This window comes from Stegodyphus dumicola, chromosome 7, assembly GCF_044657685.1.
Source record: "Stegodyphus dumicola isolate Sdum_Otavi_A_Nest chromosome 7, ASM4465768v1".
NCBI classification, from domain to species: domain Eukaryota; kingdom Metazoa; phylum Arthropoda; class Arachnida; order Araneae; family Eresidae; genus Stegodyphus; species Stegodyphus dumicola.
This window is the reverse complement of record NC_140774.1, coordinates 129,973,759-129,993,659: the sequence shown is the minus strand read 5'-3', so window position 1 is coordinate 129,993,659 and position 19,901 is coordinate 129,973,759. Positions and strand designations below refer to the sequence as shown.

Sequence of the window (19,901 nt, the reverse complement as noted above, 5' to 3'; positions counted from 1 at the left end):
ACGTGCAGTTCGCCTCCGAGTGCGGCAATAATTGAGAAGATAGAAAAGTCACTCCGCATTTGGATTGATGATAGCTGTCAAAAAAGAATTTCGGTGGATAGAAATATCATTAAACAAAAAGCACTCGAAATTTTGAAGTACATCAAAGAAATGGAGAACTCTCTGTCAACCCAGATTTTCTGGTAAGTAAAGGTTGGTTCGAAAATTTCAAAAAACATTTTGCAATTCATAGCATAAGAATTCAAGGAGAATCTTTATCGGCTGATTATGAAGCTGCTGAGACGTTTCCTGAAAAATTTCAAAATATTATAGAATCCAAATAAAAGTTTAATAGTTTCAAGTTTTCGATGTCGACAAAACTGGGCTTTGGTGGGAAAAAAATGCCCAGTAAAACCTTTATATCAAAAAAAGAAAAAAAAAAAAAAAATGCATCCTGATTCAAGATGTCAAAAAAATGTCTAACGCCGCTTCTGTGCAGTATGACTTTGGACTTTATAACAAAACCTTTGTTAGTTTATAGATCTTTAAATCCTCGTGCACTTAAAGGCGTAAATAAAAACGTGTGTAGTATTTGGGTGGGAGGGAAAGAATACCGGAATTTTCTACGGTTTTCGCAATTCTTTGACCAATACAACGACGTGCACCTGTCTGTACTCTCGCGCGTACCATAGGTTACGTCAATGCAGAGAAAGGGGGAAAAGCTATTTCCGGGAGTATGATTCACCATCTGACGTTCCATATAAGGAAGAAAAGTTGTTTATTTAGTTTCGGCTTTGGTACGGGGGGGGGATAATTACTTACCGGTATGTTGGGAAGCAAATCCAAGAGTTTGGGTAGCTGGGAATATATAAAGACTGCTTTTTAAATTGTTTTGTGCCAGACGCTGAACGTTATTTAAGGCAGAAAAAACCGAGCTTCAAGGCGCTTAATACTTTTAGATAATGCTGCATGTCACCCACAGGATTTGAATCATCCCAGTGTCAAAATACTGTTCCTACCACCTAACACTGCTTCGTTACTCCAACCATTGGATCAAGATATTATTTATACCTTTAAAACATATTACATAAGAAGAGCATTGCAGTAGATTTTAGACGTAACCGATTCAAAATCAATTAATGTAATGGAAGCTTGGAAGAGATTTTCAATCTAGAACTTAATCGACATCGTATATTTCGTATATATCGCTGATAGAACTGAAAGCATCAACGTTAAATGCATGATAGAAGAAGATATAGCCCTCTTCAGTTGAAGCAGGAAACGTGCGTGAATCATCAGAAAATGAACTTGATGGCATATTAGAACTTGGAAAATCAATCGGAGGCGAAGGTTTTGTGAACATGGCTATTGAGGACGTTCAAGATTTATTAGCGAAAGAAGAATTTGAAGAAGATATGATAAAAATGGCATCCGAAGCTGTAAATCAAATCTTTTCTGAGGACACTACCACTGATGAAGATTGTGAAGTTAATAATTTAACATTAAAAAAATAAAAGAAGGCCTCTTAGCTGAAAATATTGAGTTGTTTTTCTTGAGTGCAGACCCTTCCGCTGAAATAAGCCGAAAACTCAAAATGGAGCTGTAAAACTGTGTAGCTCTATATCGAAAATTTAAAAATAATCCGGTAAGAACTAGTAAGCAAAGTAAAATTACAGATTTTTTAAAGAGGGAAGAAAATGTCAGAACTTTAAATGAAGAAAGAAATTCTCTGTTGATTATACTGAGCAATAACAATGAATAAATTTATTAAACTAAAGTTGCGTTTGATTAAAATATGTAATATTTTTTACTTTGTGTTGTATATACATATATTTTTTAATAAAAATTAAGTTGGTTATGTATAATTAAAAAAATTGTTTTTAATAAGTTTTCGGTACGTAACCCCCCTTTTTATACTGGCTCTGGGTCTCATACAACACGGCATATTCTAGGAACCTATCTACCGTATTATATGAGGGTTACTTGTAGGCTTTAATTAAATATTTCACTATATTTTGTTTTAAAATAATTACACTGTCTTGGCAAACGCCTGTTTAAGACATCTGAAAATGACCAGTGTTTCCAGGAACATAAATATACATCCATTATGAGCTTAACTTATCTAAGACCCCCCTCCCCCACAGAAGACGCAAATCTTTTGGAACCGTGGGTGGTCGTCTTATACTGTTCAGTTACGTTTTAGTTCTGTATTTTTCATTTAGAACGCCTACTCTGCACTTTAATGTGCGTTATACAATATTTAAGACATTTATTTGACTTTTAGACATTAAAAGTTTTATAAAATCAATTTCTTTTATCAGCGTAATAAAGGAATCTCAACAAAAGGTTATTCTGGACTCCACGCGGTTGATTAAAGATTGAAATGACGTCACAGAACGTGGATTCCAGCAATACACCTTTCTCAAAAACACTTGAGAAGAACAGAATCTGAATTCAGATTCCGTTTCCGGAGCGCCACCTAGCGCCAAGTTGCTTGAATTTAAATATATTTTCTTTTTGTCCCACTCACCTCACTCGCCAATCAATGCCAAGCCACCACGAAAGACATTTCATTTTGAAAAGCGGAACCTTTTTCAATACAGCTCTTATGGAAATTTATTTTTTGGTGCTGAAACGTGGAAAGTTTTATTTTTCGCTTTTAACTGCTGCTTTTTTCATATAAAAAAAGTAATCTATCAACATAAATGTTAAAATTTTTTATGTTAAAATATATTTATGTTAAATGATAAGGGGGAGAGTGGACGTACAAGAAACAAATTGTAAAACAAACATTTCTCTAAATGCCAGACCTTTTGGTTTTTTTGCTCTTGCATTTCAGCCATATATAAAAGAGTTTCAATCGGTTTTGAATGCCTCTTTGCCTGCCTGTTTACTTAACGTCGTTCCGGTGGTTGCCAGAAGGAGAAACGGAATATTTACGATTCTAAGTTTTATTTATTTTTTTTTAAATGGGTAACTTGCGTTCTGCTATGAAATTCGTTCCTTGTTTTTCGAAATTCGTTCGACTGTTGATGGACCGTTTTGATACTGCATATTGCAAAACCAATTTGAACAGTATTGAAACTACGGAAGAATAATGACGTAATAGATTTATTAATTTATTAAGCAGTTAATAAATTCATGATTTCATTATTGTTCAGTAGTTTCAATACTTTTGAAATTAATCACAAAAATGCTATAATTTATTGAGTATTTTATTAAGCAACAGCGGCTCAGACGGGATTGTGGTTAGTAAAGCTTACTAATGTACCGAAGGGCTCGGATCGAATCCCGGAGAAGACATGGATATTTGTAAATGTATGCGTCTGTGCAGCATGAGGGCATTCAAACTATGCTGCGAGCTGAAAGTCTTCTTCTTAGATGGCCTCATGCCACGAAACACAAGTTCCTGGTCCGGAGCTAATAAGATATGTGATTACCGTAGCATGAAAAAATAACGTATAGATAATATAATAACGTATAATAAGTTGAATAGTCCTTATAGCAAATCCGGCCTTGTAGGGTGAAAAAAAGAAACGATGCAAAATGTTCGTAATAAACGTAAACGGAAGCATGTCCGTCGATGCCGAAGCTTGTATAAGAAGCACCGATGGAGAAGTGGGAGCGATGAGCTGGGTCAAATGGTACACGTGATTGAAGATTTAACGATTGGCTGGCGGAAGCTTAGCTATCGGCTGAAAGTAAGGAAAGCATCAGAGCACAGAAAACTACAGGCTTCTTCCAAATAATAAAATACAAATAATAACACAAACAGGAATAACATGTTATATAACACCTTATAATAGCATACAAATAATAGAAATAACATGAATATAATAATCAGTCTAGAGCAGGGCTTCTTAAACTTTTTTCAGTCGCGACCCCCTTTTTATCACTGAGATTTTTTCGCGACCCCAGAACCCCATAATATTTACAAAATTTTGTGTGACCCCATAAACACTGCGCAAATCCGACACACGTGTGAGTGAAACTTTCAATTTTTAACTTGTACTGTAATATTCTATTGCAGTTTCAGGTCATTAAATTTAATTTCTGATTTTAACACTTAGAACAATGGAAAATTTTAAATACGTAACAGACGAAATGACAGCATCACTTGCAAAGCAAGTAAAATGAGCGTTTATATTATAAAAAGAATGCGTCGAAAAGTTTTCGTTTTTTCTTTGTCTGTATTGTCTTATCTTCATCTATTTTCAGATATATAGTGTAAAAATATTTGGTAATTGTAAAAGTATTATAGTAAGTTAAAGAATATCAAAACTGCTAAAATTTTTGGCGACCCTTGTGTAGGTTCTGCGACTCACAGTTTAAGAAACTCTTGTCTAGATCTAAGAACTGGTCTAGAGCTAAGAACGGCTCCAGGCCGTTATCTGTTAACTACATGATAAGGATCATAATTTAACATTGGAATTGAGGGGTTGTTAACGCTGGAAATCCCGTTAAAAATGTTTTTTTAGAAATTTTTGCAATAAATACAGTAATAGGTTTTATTCCAAGCTCTTCGTGTACGGTTGCATTACACTAGAAGCAGCGAGGACGAACAATTTGGCGTAGTGTAATGTTTTGACTTATCTGCAGTCTGAAACGTGATTTTACATGCAAAACCCCAGAAAACACTCATGCTGCCAGCTTGTTTGCCGGGATTTGAACCTGGGTTGAACCATCAGTGTTTTACAGCGATTAGATTTCTCGGCCGCTATTGAGTCGAATAACAGCTTGGAAGCAGATGATTGTTGACAGCTGAAAATAAGTAATTGTGAAAAATAAAGAATTTGGGAATAGAAAAGAGTCTGAATGATAATTTATTTAAAATAGGAAGTGTTATTCCTGATTCTTTTGAGGTACTTCTCAGAGATCTAAATTTGTCTAGTGGTAAAATATGATACCATTAATTGCTGATATTTTTATGTAAGCGAAGTCTATTTGTATTGACATTTTTATATAAGAAAACTATTAATAGTCATATTTTTCTGAGATTAAAATTTAACAAATTTGGCTGAAAATGGAAAGCTCTAAATCTGATCAAGGTAATTTAATTAATTCTTGAATTTTTAGCTCAGGCTGAAAATGTTTATAATTTTAGAAATCAGACGAACGAGAACAAAGTCACATAATGTCTATTTTATCATCTTGAACATACACAAATTTTTCTGTCTCAAAGATACATTTGGGAATTGTTATAGTCCTTAATATTACTTAAACAAGAAATGAAACTACACCTTTGTAGTTAAATAATCCAGTATGTAAAAAGGAGCATTGCGTGGACTCGAACCTCCAGCTTGGGAGTTTAAGTCTAGACAGTGCTCTTTTCTTCCAATGCTGCTGCTCAAGTCCAGGCTTGAATCTTCAAATCGAAGGCTCGTTATGTAATATATGCAAGAAGAAGTTTTCTACTCATTTGTACGCAGCGAAGATTATTTCTTTTTATGCGTTTATACGAGGTAGATAAATTCTAGTAATATTTTTCATATAATCGCATATCTAATCATATTCATACAAACAAAATGTATTTCTGCTTTTATTTTTACGTAAGAAAAGATAATTTCTAACCAATTTTTTATGTTAAAATATATTATTCTTTACACATTCAGCAGAAATCCGGATTTTAGAATTATTAGTAAAATAAAATGTGGATTAATTATAAGCGTGGATTTTTATTTTATACAATACATCCATATTTTTGTGCACTCATATATAACAAAGACTATTCTGATTTGGACCATTTATACAGATTATTTCTGCGTATAATATTGTATACGCAACTTTTATTTAATATCATATTTTAATGTAAAGAAAGATTATTTTGAAGTGCATATTTGTATGAGCAATATCTCAGCTCATAATTTTATGCAAGCAAACCTTTTGTTTTGTTTATGTTTAAGAAACAAATATTATTCATATTGATATTTTAACTTAAAATTGATATATTTATAATTAATCCGTTTTTTAATTCATTAATTAAATTAAACATCTGGGGGCCCACCAGCGGCGAGCGGTGAAGTCCCTGAACACTAGTAGTTCGGTCGAGGCTCAAATCCCGCGAAAGGGCTGACTGGATGGACAAAGCTTTTTCCATGTGTAACGTGTATACGAGCCAGTTTTCCTTAGAAAATACTCCACGAAGGCATCCCTCTCCTTAGGCAGATAGCTCTCGAGGCTTTGTCTTAGTTACGTAAACCAAACCAAACTAAAACCTAAAAATCTGAATTTATAGTGGATGCTGAGCAGTGATAATTATGACATTTTGAACGTAAAAAAATACTATAAATGATCATTTCTTAAGTAGAATGGGCAAGATAAAATAGACCTTACTTGTATAATACTAGCTGAAGTACCCGGCTTTGACCGGGCTTTATGCAAAGTGAAGAATCTTCATTAGGGGGATGAAGCTTGTTTTTTCAAAATATCCGGTAGGTAATGATTTTCTTCGTAATTTAGCTTAAGCTAAACTGCTCAAAATTTTATCAAGCTGGAAAACGGACTGTAGAACAGTGTAACTAATACGGCACCAATGTAACACTTTTGCTAAGATCTGATACTTGCTTTATCGGTCATGTTATAGAATTTCGTATTTTACGTAATATCATTTTTACGAGAACTCTTGCAAAGACTAGTGGCGAATTATCGCTATGTCTTGTAAGTACTACAGAGACAGAGAAAGGGTGTAAGGACTCTTTTATTAACCCAAGTAAAGGTCAACAGACGGCACCAGCTCGTGTTTACAGAAGTCAACAATTATAGCTTAACTCGAAGATAATGCATTAACTAAAGATAATGAAAGTAAGTTAGCTCAACAGCTGCTAACTTAGAGTAACGTGTGACTGTTTGCACGTTACTCTAACACGGCGTAGCAAATCTAATGGCGAGAATAACTCAAGGCCGCAAGAGAATCGAATTAGCACGTGGCCTTGAAGCAGACAGAATACGCTCTAATTCTACCTTTTAAGACATTCCTTTAAGTAGGCTCTTCTTTCAACCTCATTTGAATATCTAGAAATTTACATTCTGGTAGGAAAATGGAAATGAGAGTCCTGTCATTACCTGTCTCGTAAAATTTCGTAACAAGAAATAATGATTACTTGCGTAAAACTATAAAATATTAATACAACACTAAAATATTTATTATAAGAATCTTTTAATTTCATTAAATTAAAAGAAAAAATACAGATGGATAAAAGAAAAAATACAGGGGGAAAATCCACGTTTTTAGGCATTCCTCTATCTGAAACAACATTTTTTGAAAAGATTAAAATTCCACAATAATAAATTTTTTCATCAATTAAAAATCTAAAAAATGCTTTATTTACGTTCAGAAATGTTGTTAATGAAATTAAACATAGAGTTCATTATCGATCTGAACCTTCAGTTGCCTAAATCGAGCGGAAACTCAACGTAGGCGGTCTAAGTGTAATTCAGCTGCAAAACATTTTATTAAATGATAGGAAACATAATAAATCTCGAGTCAGCGAAGTAATTTTGCTACGGAAATTAAAAAGGAGTCATTTACCCCGTACATCAACTATTATTAATGGATTTTTATTATATTCAGATTAGTTTAATTCCGATTAGAAAAATACTTTATTCCGCGAGTGTCTGCAAATTTTAATTGCTGTAGAATGTTCTCGTGTTCCTTGCCTTAATTAAATATTCCACATGAACATAAGTTTGTTTTATTTAATTGATGATCTCAGCAGGTAATATCATTTACAACGCTTTTCAAGGTCAGGTAAGCAAGATTATGAAAACAGTTTAAGTTTTCTTTTCTTTTCTTTTCTTTTCTTTTTTTTTTTTTTCTGAATATAAAATGCAACATTTACCAGAATAGTTGTAGAGTTAAAATTTCTGATAGTGAAATGTAATTTAAACGCCAAGAAAATTTCTATACGTTTATGTATGAAATTCCAGAAGATATTCGAGAAAAAGTTACTAATTTGGAGGAATTTCTCATGCTTTCATGCTCCATGCCCTTAATTCTAGACTTTGATAGTAATTTTAAAGAGAAGGCACACAATGTGAATTGTTTGTTTTAGCAATTAGTTTAGCAATATCAACATATCCGTTGATATTTAACTCAAAAAAGTGTTGAATCTTTTGTTTTTAGAATATTTACTTTATGAAGACATAAGACATATTGCTCTTATTCGTACTTTTTACAGTACTGCCTTAGATGTGTTACATAAAGCGTTAGGTAGGCAGAACCATATGCTTTCTGAATGGACCTTTTGAACGGGATATGTGCGAAGAAGTGTAGAAAGTAAACTTACAAACTTTCATTTCACTTTACATTTCACAAGCAACATGTTGCCTTTCATCATTTGCTCAGTTTCATTTATGAATAATGGATTAGTCATTTTAGGTATATACCCAACACTCAATTGTTTATTAAGAAAAGCATATGTATCAATTTATAAAACGAAATCATCAGATAATGCATCTGCTCACTATTTTTATTACTATGTTATGCATCCTGAAACCACTCTGTAAGTTTCAATTTAAGATTGTGAACTACGACCACAACAAAGAACGCATAATCAGCCAATACTTTTTGTTTAATAAAAGTCATCATGCTTTTAAAGCAGCAGTTAACCGTCTTTCACATAAAGGACATCCCACTGATAATCAGTATTACACTTGATCCTCACTACCTACAGAGGATTATTTTCGGAACTCCTCAAAATCTTAGATTCTTATATTGAAACTGAGTAATAAAATAAAGATCTTACGTTTTATTAACTAAAATCATACACCGATGAACAGTTGTTAAATCGTAGCGATAAGAATCAGCGTATATTGCATAAATGTGCAGGATTAATTTCGAAAGTTAAACTGAACTTTCTTCTTCAGCTCAAGAATGAAAATTACGAAGAGGAAGCAAGTGTTCACGCAATGCCAATGGACAAGAAATTCGAGAAAGTTCAGACTAAAGAAAGGAATAAAGCCAGTAGCGCCATCTGGTAACAAAAATTGAAAACATTTAGGAAATTATTTCTTTAAAAGCTGAAATGTAAAGCGGGATTAGAATTGGGGATATTAACTAGAACTGAAAGATTTTTATCATACGAATGTGAAACACCTGGAAGAGATCTAATTCATCAACGTAAGATGTTTTTTTGAATAATTTTGGTTGCAGAGAAAGGGAAATTACAAATTTTTAGCCTGCACAGTGGGCAGTAGAGAATTATGTATTCCTCTCTATCTGTCTTTTTTTGCTTCTTAGTGCGAAATCGAAATTTAAATCCTTAGGTGAAACTTTCTGGAATATTTTGTCTGTTGTTATCGTGTGAGCACATACTTCTCTTTCCTTACTTTCCTTTCCGCAGGTAACGAAGGCTCTTGAATCTTTGAAACTAGTCCTGGAAATTTATTCGACTAATTCTGTTTCTTGATGCTTTAGTATGTTTAATACTTATCTTATGCTTTGCTAAGTGACATCGCTGTGAGAATCCGCTATGCTCGAATGCGTGTGAGTGGTAAATTGGAGGTCCGCGAAGTGGCAACACTAGATTTTTGTTCATTTTTCTCGTCTGTCATTTTCCGATGCAACATCATGCTTACAGATTTGATTTTACCGATCCGCGGCTCTACACGTTAATGAAAAATGTTACATTTTCAGAACACCGTCATTATTTAACTTCCCTATTGCATATTTTGAATTAATGTTTTTGCACATATTTTGAAAGAACTTTTTGTAGCAGTATTTTGTAATGTTGCTTTTTGTACGTTTGCATTTATCCAATAGAGGGAATTTTTTATTTAGTAGTTATTTTCTGTTAGTAATTTCAGTAAAAGGATAGAGAAGCATTTAAACTCACGTAGCAGCCGTTTTTATAGAACCATATCTTGCATGGTATTTCAGTCTTCCCCCCTGTTTGCCTTCTTTCTCTTTCGTGTAGAAAAATGACCTCGAATTCGAAAGCTGAATATAGATAATCGCACTTTTCTCACCTGAATGATTGTCCATTCCGTGACACCTTGCCGTTAGAAAAATGCCGACTTCATTGCTCTGAAAGCCGAAGATGGTTATAACAATAATTGATCGGAAAGCGTGATAACATGTCACCATGACTGACTTTTCCACATGCTTTTACTTTTCTTTTTTCGCTCCCCAATTATTCCCTACGGAAATATTTCTCAACAAAAAGGGAGATTCCCTCTTTGATATATGTGTTACTTTTCATGTTTAGGATCACTTTTTGTAAGTGTATTTTTATATTACTCATTTTTAATATTTTAAAGCAATATCCATTCATATTTTATCTACTTTTAAGTTAGCGAACCACAGAATTTATCATCTACGTGGGCTCGCAGGTTTCCATTTTGAAAGTGGTTGCTGTTATGTTATGTTGAAACATTCTCGTTTCTGAGTGCTGTTGCACTTCTCTGAACATAAGATATTTATTTTATTTTTCAGTTTAAAGCGATATAAAGTTACTGTAGGGTTCTAATTGTGTAAAAATTAATGTAAAGTTTTAAATCTTAATAATTATTAATTAACATGAAACACCTCATAATCGTTCAAACGAAGAACTTAATGATCTTGGATGAGAATTTGCATTCTCAAATCTAAAAGCTCGAGCTAACTCAGACAAAATTTAAGCTTTATTAATTCTTACACCTAAATTTACATTTTTCGTTCATTTAAATTTATATTTCACACCTTGGAAGAACATTTAAAATTACCTTTTTATTAAACAACATTATTTTATTAAAATCTTTAAACCAAACAAAAGGCACCATTCGTGCGCACAAAAACCCACAGGCGCTTGCGAGTATTTAAAATAACAAAGTTGGAATTTAAAATCAAGTAACGTAGTCGGATACTATACAAAATGTATTATTTAAGCTGCTTCAAATATTTTAACGGCGCATTTTAACGTTGGCTAGCGAAAATAGCTAGAGCCGGATTAAACTCAGGCAGATCTGGGATAGGATATAAACTACAGGCGAGGCTGGCAAAAGCTCTAACACTAAAACATTCAAAACCCTCGACTTAAGTTACTCAAACAACTAATTTGCACTCCAATGATAATTGTGGAAAGGAGAAATTATAGTAAAAGTTTATATCATAATAATTGGTTAATTAACGTAAAATACCTTAAAATATTACCTATTAGCATAATAAATTAAAAGTTTAAAAGCAGTTTGGACATTTAAATTAACCTAGCAGATTCTTTGAAAAATTTTTGGAATGTTTTGTCACGGTATGCTACGCCACCGTGCATTTATTTACCAACGTGGCATGATAAACGTCGCTTTTGCGTAAGACGTAAGATTTTCAAATTATCCTTCACGAAAGTGTACAAATGCTTCTGCCACGCGGAACGGCACAATCTTTAAGTTATGCTTAACAGCCTGTGAGGTTTTAAAGCAGTAAGCTCACTCTTAATGATTTAAATCTTTATATCATTTTTTAATATCATAGCTAACTAATGTAAGTTAAAAATATTTAATTTTATTAAAAAAGTGATAGGTATCACAATGTATTTAAAATAAATTTATAAACATTTATACTGTTAACGTAATTAATAAAAAAGTTTCTGATGCCATACATATATTATGTTCTTTAGCTGTGAAATAACCATTTGCATACGAGGCATGTTTTTATTTGTTTATTTTTGATTTAAACTTCTTTTACTTCGAACAAAAACGTATATAAAGAAAGCCATTCCCTGATAAGAGTTTTATTACGCCGAGCTTTGCACATGCGCGGAAGTATAAAAGCAAGCCTGTGTAATCACGTGATGCTCATCGTTTGCCATCTAGTCCCAAGTTTGCATATTTTGTGATCGAGGAAAAGAATCAGAATTTTAAACCAGTGGCGCCTAAAATTAAAGCTCTCGGCGAGTTGAATGACGCGTTATAAAATTTCGCTGAAAACCGCCTTCTTGCAAGATGTACTTAATCGAGCGATAGATTTTAGTATGAGTTTAATTTCCCATAACGCTGGTGAAAATTGCTTCAACAGCAGTTTTTGCAGTCCCCCCTAGTTTCATTCTTTTTACTTTTTTTATTACCATCTTAGATTAGCTTCTTTTTGGATCCGAAACAGATTCTTGAATTTCATTAGTGGATTTTTCTTTTTTCCGAGGATAAATATCATTTTCACGTTATTTTTTGGCATTAGCTTAGGCAATACATTACTTAAGGTCGTTTCATTGTGCTTGAAAGAAATTATGTCTTTTCCCCTTCTTTTTATAAAGCTGACCAATTATAAATAAACAGAAATTCATTTCTTTTTGCTAATTAGTATTTATTATTTAAGTTATTCTTTCCTTTTAGCTTCATTGTGAAAGCTTAAGAGCATAAAATTTAATCTGAAAACTAGTAAGCTATTAATCTGTTAATTACTTTAATGAAAACTAAGCGTTTTCGAATTGTGCATTATGTAAAACGTTTTCGGTAAATATTTTTGTTGTTGTTTTTCAGGGATTCATGCTATGAAACATTATGTTCTCTAATGCTATGAAACATTTATTAGAGAATAACATTCTTGTCCCGTAAGTCAGTGGTTTCAAACTGTCACCTCGCTGGCCGCATGCTTGCCCCGAACCAATTTTATGTGGCTTGCGAAAACATTTCAACTATGAACTTTTTAATTTGTGTAATTTAAAATTGTTATGTGGTTAATTTGTGTATATAACTTGTACATAGTATAAATATTTGTTTCTTTAGTTATGTTATTTTTTTGTTTTATTATGTTTTGTTTGCATAGGATTTGCTTTTGCCAAGGATTATACTGCCGAGAACGTGCAGTCCTTGGGAGGAGGCAGTGTTTCGAAATGGGCAGCCGCGGTAAGATAGCTTACCCGGAAAGTAGTTTTAGGGTTGCCATAAAATGATAAGGGAAGGCACGGTCGCCACATTTGGCGACAAAATTGGCGATATGCCATGGATGGATGGAGAACCTTCTGGAACGAATTCTTACCGGTTTAGCCGAGAATGCTCTCGCACACAAGCCAAAAGCTATATAAACCCTGCTGGTACGCATTGAGTCAGTATGTCTCGTCGAGTTAGTCCGTGCGGAGTCTATCGAGTTGACAGTCGGTCAGCGAGCGCCGAGTGGGTCGTCGTGTGCACCGAAAGAGTCTCTTAGTCACGGTTAGTGCATCGTCGAGAGTGTGTTGAGCACCGAAAACGACTGAATCGAGGAGTCAGGAGCTGTACTCTTGTGTATCGTCGAGTGCATCGCAAGTTGTAGCGTGGAGAGTCTCGAGAGTGCTTGGAGTTCCGAGAACGACCGAGCAGAGTCGGGAGTTGTACTCTGATGCTTTGCAAGCTGTCTCCACCTTATAGCGTGATAACACGGAGCCTTTGTCGCTTATTGTGTCAGTGTGTTTATAGTAGTTCTTCGACGACTGTAACGTGATTTTGGAGCTGTCCTGATTAATATTGGCTAAATAAAGTGTGTTTTGATACTTCATCAAGTGCTGTGGTCATTAGTCACCCCAAATCCGCACGAATCCGTACGTAACGTACGAGCGTAAAGAAGAGGAAGAAAAATAACGCAACAATATTTTTCTTCAAGTAATGAGGGAGTAGATAGTGAATATACTTTACGAAAAAAATAGCATTTGATTTATTAATATTACTTTGTAAGCCATGCCCGCAGCAATTCAATATAATGTTGGAGTTGACTGTAAATTTGTCATCCATTCATGACTATGTAATCCCCTTCATTTGTGACTATGTTCCTATTTGTGACTGTTCGCGGATGACATTTGTGACTGTGTTTCCATTTGTGACCATACGCGGATGACATTTGTGACTGTGTTTCCATTTGTGACCATACGCGGATGACATTTGTGACTGTGTTTCCATTTGTGTAAATTTGTCGTCCATTTGTGACTATGTCATCCACTCTGCTTATGACAACTCAATACCGATTACGAATCATGATTAATTTATCTTTTACCCAAAGAAGCATATTACTAGTTCGTATGTTGTTGCCATTCGGGGGAAAGTAAATGTACCTTTCGATTTTTACTAAGCTGAAGCTACGTAACAAGCTGAGTGATTTCCAAGCAGTAAATGTATTTTTAACTGTTTACAGCTTTATTTTATTTTTTAATAACACATCAAATTGATGTGAGTTAAAATGCATTAAAACACGTAAATATAATTAATGTAAATTTTTTGATGTCATATATTATGTACCTGGCACAAAATGGTTTGATTTTTTAGTATTGATTAATGAAACGCAATTAAATATTTTAAAGTTATAAATTAAAACTGTTACTCTTCCACAGTTAAATTACCGTTAAATAAGAAATTTCGTCTTAATTTTTATGTATTTAGTTCTATTATTTAAAATCAGCAGTCATTTTTCTACTGGTTTTATTTATGATGTAAATCTGCCTTACAAAATATCAGATTTTGATTTAATGCAAGTAAATTAAGAAGATTAGAAGGTAATAAATCCAAAGAAAATGTTAATCGTGGCAAATGTTACAATAACCTATAAATGAATTTTACTACCAGTCTTTAAGAAATGTTGGAAAGGCATTTTAGATCAGTATATTTATCTCTATTATGATGATACGCAGATATCTATTTTTATTGGTATTAATATATAAACTATTCATTTATACGTTGAATTTATAATACCATTTATTTTATGTAAAAATAAGAGCCTAATTACTTAATTTTACTTAAAGGAACATTATTCAGATAATTTAATTATCCTTCTTCTATTCATTTTAACATTTTTTCTTCGACGTATCAAGCTTCTCTAAAGAGAGGCTATTTTATAGAAAATCCTATCTTATATTTATTGCAAAACAGTTTCAAAAACTTCCGAATTACTTTACATGAGAAGGCATCTAATTCGGGATAATACGGTAATTTTATTCAGCATGGCATCTACTTTCTCTAAGAAGATATCTGAAAAAGAAAATCCTGTTAACAATGCTGCTTATCTACAGCTCTTTTCAGAGCCATATAATGTATTCTATAGAGGTCTTTTATTATTACTTTTCTTAATTTGCGTAATCACAAAAAAAAGGAGCAATGTAATGCTGCTTGTATAAAAAGACGTTGTAACTGTATTTTATCTAAAAGAACGTATTTCCTTTTGTGCTGAGTATGTTTAACTTTTTAAAATTAATGAAATGTTACCGCAAAGTATTTATTTCTCATATCAAATTTCTCATTTGCTTAAAGTAATATAAATTTATACCTTGTCTAGGATATTCACAAAGGATGGCTACCTTTTCATTCCCCCTCCACGCGTAATTTTCCTCCTAGCTTTTTAGCTCCGAGTTCTTAAAAATATTTTCTTCCTCAATACATTCAGAGAATTTTAAAATGGATTCGTCCACGTAGCGATTGTTTTTGGCCTCAATAACAAAGACGAATCCTCGCAGAAGGTCACATCTAATACAAGAACTGACCCATCACATCGAAGCAAACACGAACTGACATTCGGTCTACGATTTCATCGCATCAGCTGCACATTCACCTTCTCAAACTATTTATAGATAATTTGATGCTCAAGGAGCAGGAGAGGGAACAATAATAACGGGCGAAATTCTAGTTACAGAGAAGTAGAAAGGAAGATATATTTTTTAAATATTGTAATGCTAAAGTAGCTGTATATTCTTACGTGGAATATAGGTTTGATTTAAAGAAATAATATTATGTTAATTACGTGTAGTTTTTCTATCTTTGATTATATTCCATTTGTTACGTTCTTACTGTAATCGCACCTTCCCGAAATTACATTATTCGCGTGAATTTTTCTTCTTGATTTTCGGACAGTAAAATTAGGAAATAAAGAGGGGAGGAGGGAAATACGGTATTCTTGTTATAAATATTCTCATATTTTCACATCAAGTATGTTACTATATACTATTTTTCTCTAATTTCTATATGCGCCATTTAAAATTGTTCTGTTTTTAACGTGGGGCTTCCATTTAATTTCAAATTCTCTTTGCCGAAGAAAAATTCGAACCGCAACTCTCATCATAGTATGCCCGCGTTCTTCCCCAGGTGGCGCTCGAACACCAATCGGAAATTTGGAATTCACTGTGAAAACCGGAGAGGTAAGTGCGAAGAGCCGAAAGGGAAAAGAAGTTCCAATTAAAGGGATCATTTAAGGGGAAACAAAGAAGCATCCAAAAATAAATATTTCTACTCCTGTTGTAGGAGTAATTTGGTGCGTGCTTTCCTTGCTTTGGGGAAAAAGAGAGAGGGATAAGAATAAAAGTTTTCCTAATTGGATTGCACTTCGATAAACACACCTGCCAAAGAGAAGGGAAAAGGGAAGTTTCCGTTTTTCTCCCTCCCCCCTTTCTTCTACCGAAAACTGCTTCCCGCATTTGGAATTGAACGAGAACATAGAGAAGAATTAAAGTTGTTTGCTTAGAGTATCCTTTTACTGAAGTTGGCTAAGCAAATCTGTTTTAACTTGTAAGCGTTAGAAGGAATTATTTCCAAATTTAGAAGTTCGAATATTTTTTAAAAAATTTCTTAGAGAAGCTAAACTTGTTTTAGCTAGAAAATATATATATTTGGTAATCATGTATCCTATCACGTACAAATATGCAACGGAACTGTAAATACTCTAATAAAATGAGTCATGTATTTTACTTAGTTTATTTAGAGAAAATCATGTTATAATGCTGCCTGATCATCGGAATTGTAAATACTCTAATACGCTTTGATTAATGAAATGCATCATGTGTTTTACTGTCCTTACTTAACAACTTTTCATGTTATAACGCTGCTGTGATACTGTGATGTTTCTTAGGCTGGTCTCAGCGCGAACTTCATCGCGCTCTTATCAGCACCTCAGGTGCCCCTTAAAACAGGGATTCCTCGCGTATGAGACCTTATTTGAATTACCACTAATAGGTGAATTAGATGAGGAAGGAAAAATATAGGCCCTTGCCTGTAATTATTGTGTTGCAAGAACACGGAGATGTGAGGGTGTCATAATATGTCCTATGTATGATATATATGTGCGAAATCCCTACATGAAATAAAAATTGTCCCTTAGGGCCTTTGTGAATATGAAAATATGAGAAATAAGAAGTGACTGTGCAAAAGACAGAAATCAAATGTCTAATGTATAACGCTGCCTAGCCATCGGAATCACAAATACGGTAACACGCTTTGATCAATAAAATGCGTCATAGGTTTTACTGACATTATGTAGAGAACTTTCAAGTTATAGTGCTGCCTAACCATCCGAATCGTGAATACTCTAACACGCTTTGGATAATAAAATTCGTCATATGTTTTATTGCCCTTATATACATAACTTTCCTGTTATAACGCTGCCTAACCATCGGATCTGAAAATACCCTAACACGGTTTGATTAATAAAATGCGTCATGAGTTTTATTGACGTCATATAGAGAATTTTACTGTTATTACACTGCCCAGTATATAGTATACGATTCTCATACTCTCTACTGCATTAAGCGTACATATTCTCTACTGCATTAAGCATGCATCTTTTAATAACTGTAAGTAAGTATATTGCGGTAGAATAGTGCTAGCATAGGATCTGGCTACGGAAGAGAAAAAAGAAGTGGTAAGAAGATAGTTTCTAATCCATTGCTGAGGAGGACCTAGAGGTGGACAAAACCGCTCTTTTATGAGATGAGATCAGAACTGTTTTCTCACTGAACTCAGTCGGTTCATTTGTATAACTCACCGCTCACTAACAGTAACTTTGATGACTAACATCGGAAGAAATGAAGCAGGATCGGTGTGCAAGAATATTTAGCGAACAGCTGAAAGAATCGAAAGAGCAGCGGGTTCCAAAGAATTGACTCAGTTCAACCGCTAATTCCCTGAACTGATATTTTTCAACTGTAGTTTAGAGATTTCCTACAATTACCTTTCTCTGTAGAATTAACTATAAAATTCTAGTAAAATGATGTTAAAAAAGTTGGGAAATGATGAAACTTAACCTGACCTTTAGCATGGGAATATAAACATTCTTTTAGCTTCTAAAATGGGAATAGGTCTTTTCTGGCACGTTTCAAACAAAAGCTCTTCGTAGGTAAACTTTAACAGACTTCACTTCTCTCTCTTTTTTTTTTTTTTTTTTTTTTTTAATTAATGAGCATTCTCTCGTTCAGGAAACCAATTCACTCAGTTCCTTGAACCAATTCACTAACAGTAAACCATCTCTAGCCTATCACTTTTGTGAGTTAGGCAATAGATCTTGAAAAATTATTCAATTTCGGTATGAACAAGTTTAATTCTGGTAACCCCAATATTATAATAAGGGAGTTGTGTAACTAGACGTTATAGTGATTTATTTAGCTTTCCCGCAATCTTAGTTACTTTAAGAAAATAATAAGAGATGGCGCCATAGATACTCTTTATGACTCTTCAGTATTTGAAATAACAATCTTTTGTAACTGTATATTAAAAATTATATGCCCTCCTTTAGTTTGACACTTAAAAATAATGGGAGTTAAACATGCAGAACTTCAAATATTTTATGATCTTTTCCGGCTGTAATGAACAGGTAATAAATCATTATCTGTTATGAATCTCATAATATCAAATAATTTGATCTTTTAGTTACAGTTTGTAATTCCTAATTACAGATTAAATTGAATAGAAGATCTATAATTATTTTTAACTTCAGCCAATTAGTAGAGTTTCCTAGAAACAAATATAAATGTATTTATCTTTATTTCTATACTATTAGCAATATAAGATAAATAATAATTCAATAATCCTCCAGTAAAGGTTTGTACCTATATAAAAACTGAGCAATAAAAATGCTTATGAATTTATTTTTTCGGTTACCAAACTCCTCTAAATGAAATATTTTTGGCTCTAAGTTTATACCATAACCATGCAGCCTAGAAAACAGATTATTATGATAGTCATTTTCATTCTACGCAGTACAAGAATTTAAATTTTTCTCTCCAGTTGCAAATCTACCTTGTTTAACAGCCTGAGTAATTTAAAAAACAATATATAATTTAAAGTAATTTGCATCTGTATTTTATTTTTTGTTATACATCTAATGATGCAGGTTATTTGTAAAGTTTATAATGCACCACACCCACAGAAATCTTGAAATAGATTTTCGAAAAGCAAACATTGTGCGTTTGTTTTCGCAAACTGTGGTTATTAGACATGTACTTCCCGTGTTTTAAATGAGGAAAAATTTATGGTTTAACAGTTTTAAATTAAAAAAAATAATATTGAAAAATATTGTAAAATTTTTTATACATCCTCTTGTTCGCTATATTTATATTTAAGAGAGTTTTATACTCATTATCGAATCGAAAACAAAATACAAAGGGTGCCACTCCCGTACATCAAAAAACGATCGGAATATTTCATTTTAAAATTGAAGGTAACATTCAGGGGTCGTACACAAATTAAAGAGCACAATGTTTGCTTTTCTACGTAATATAAAATAAAATATCAGTTTAAGAAAAGGGTTCTAAGTTGATAGATTAAGTGACAGGCATTCCTAGGCAGAATATTGTGAAAAGTATAAATCATTCTAATTTTTATAAGGTTCAGAGAATCTTAAAGAAATCATATTCTAGAAAATACAGAGAAGTTTTAGCATTGGCACATAGACAAATCATAACATTATGTGCATACATTCAAAATTTAAAATATTACTAATTTAATGAATTTTTTATGATTATTATATTGTGATTTTAAGTAATAAAACTGTATGAGAAAATATTAATAACGTATTTTGGCGTGTCAAAATTTCTTCACCTTACCAAATGTAACAAAATAAATTAAAGACAATAGTAAATAACAAAACAATAAATGGCATTTAAGAGGAAAAAAATCAACCTCGAATTATTCTAATTTTTTTATTAAGCGACTCCTCAAGGCAAATGGAAAATGACGTCAAAAATCGCAAATTTTGAAATTTAATATCTGGGTCAATTTTTTGAGCCTAA

General features: G+C 33.0%; 1 protein-coding gene across 2 annotated transcripts in view; it reads left to right on the top strand.

Annotated features, from left to right (window-relative positions):
* LOC118183052 (kin of IRRE-like protein 1) overlaps positions 1–19,901 on the top strand; it is a 795,633-nt gene that overhangs the window by 430,524 nt on the left and 345,208 nt on the right. The window lies entirely within an intron of this gene.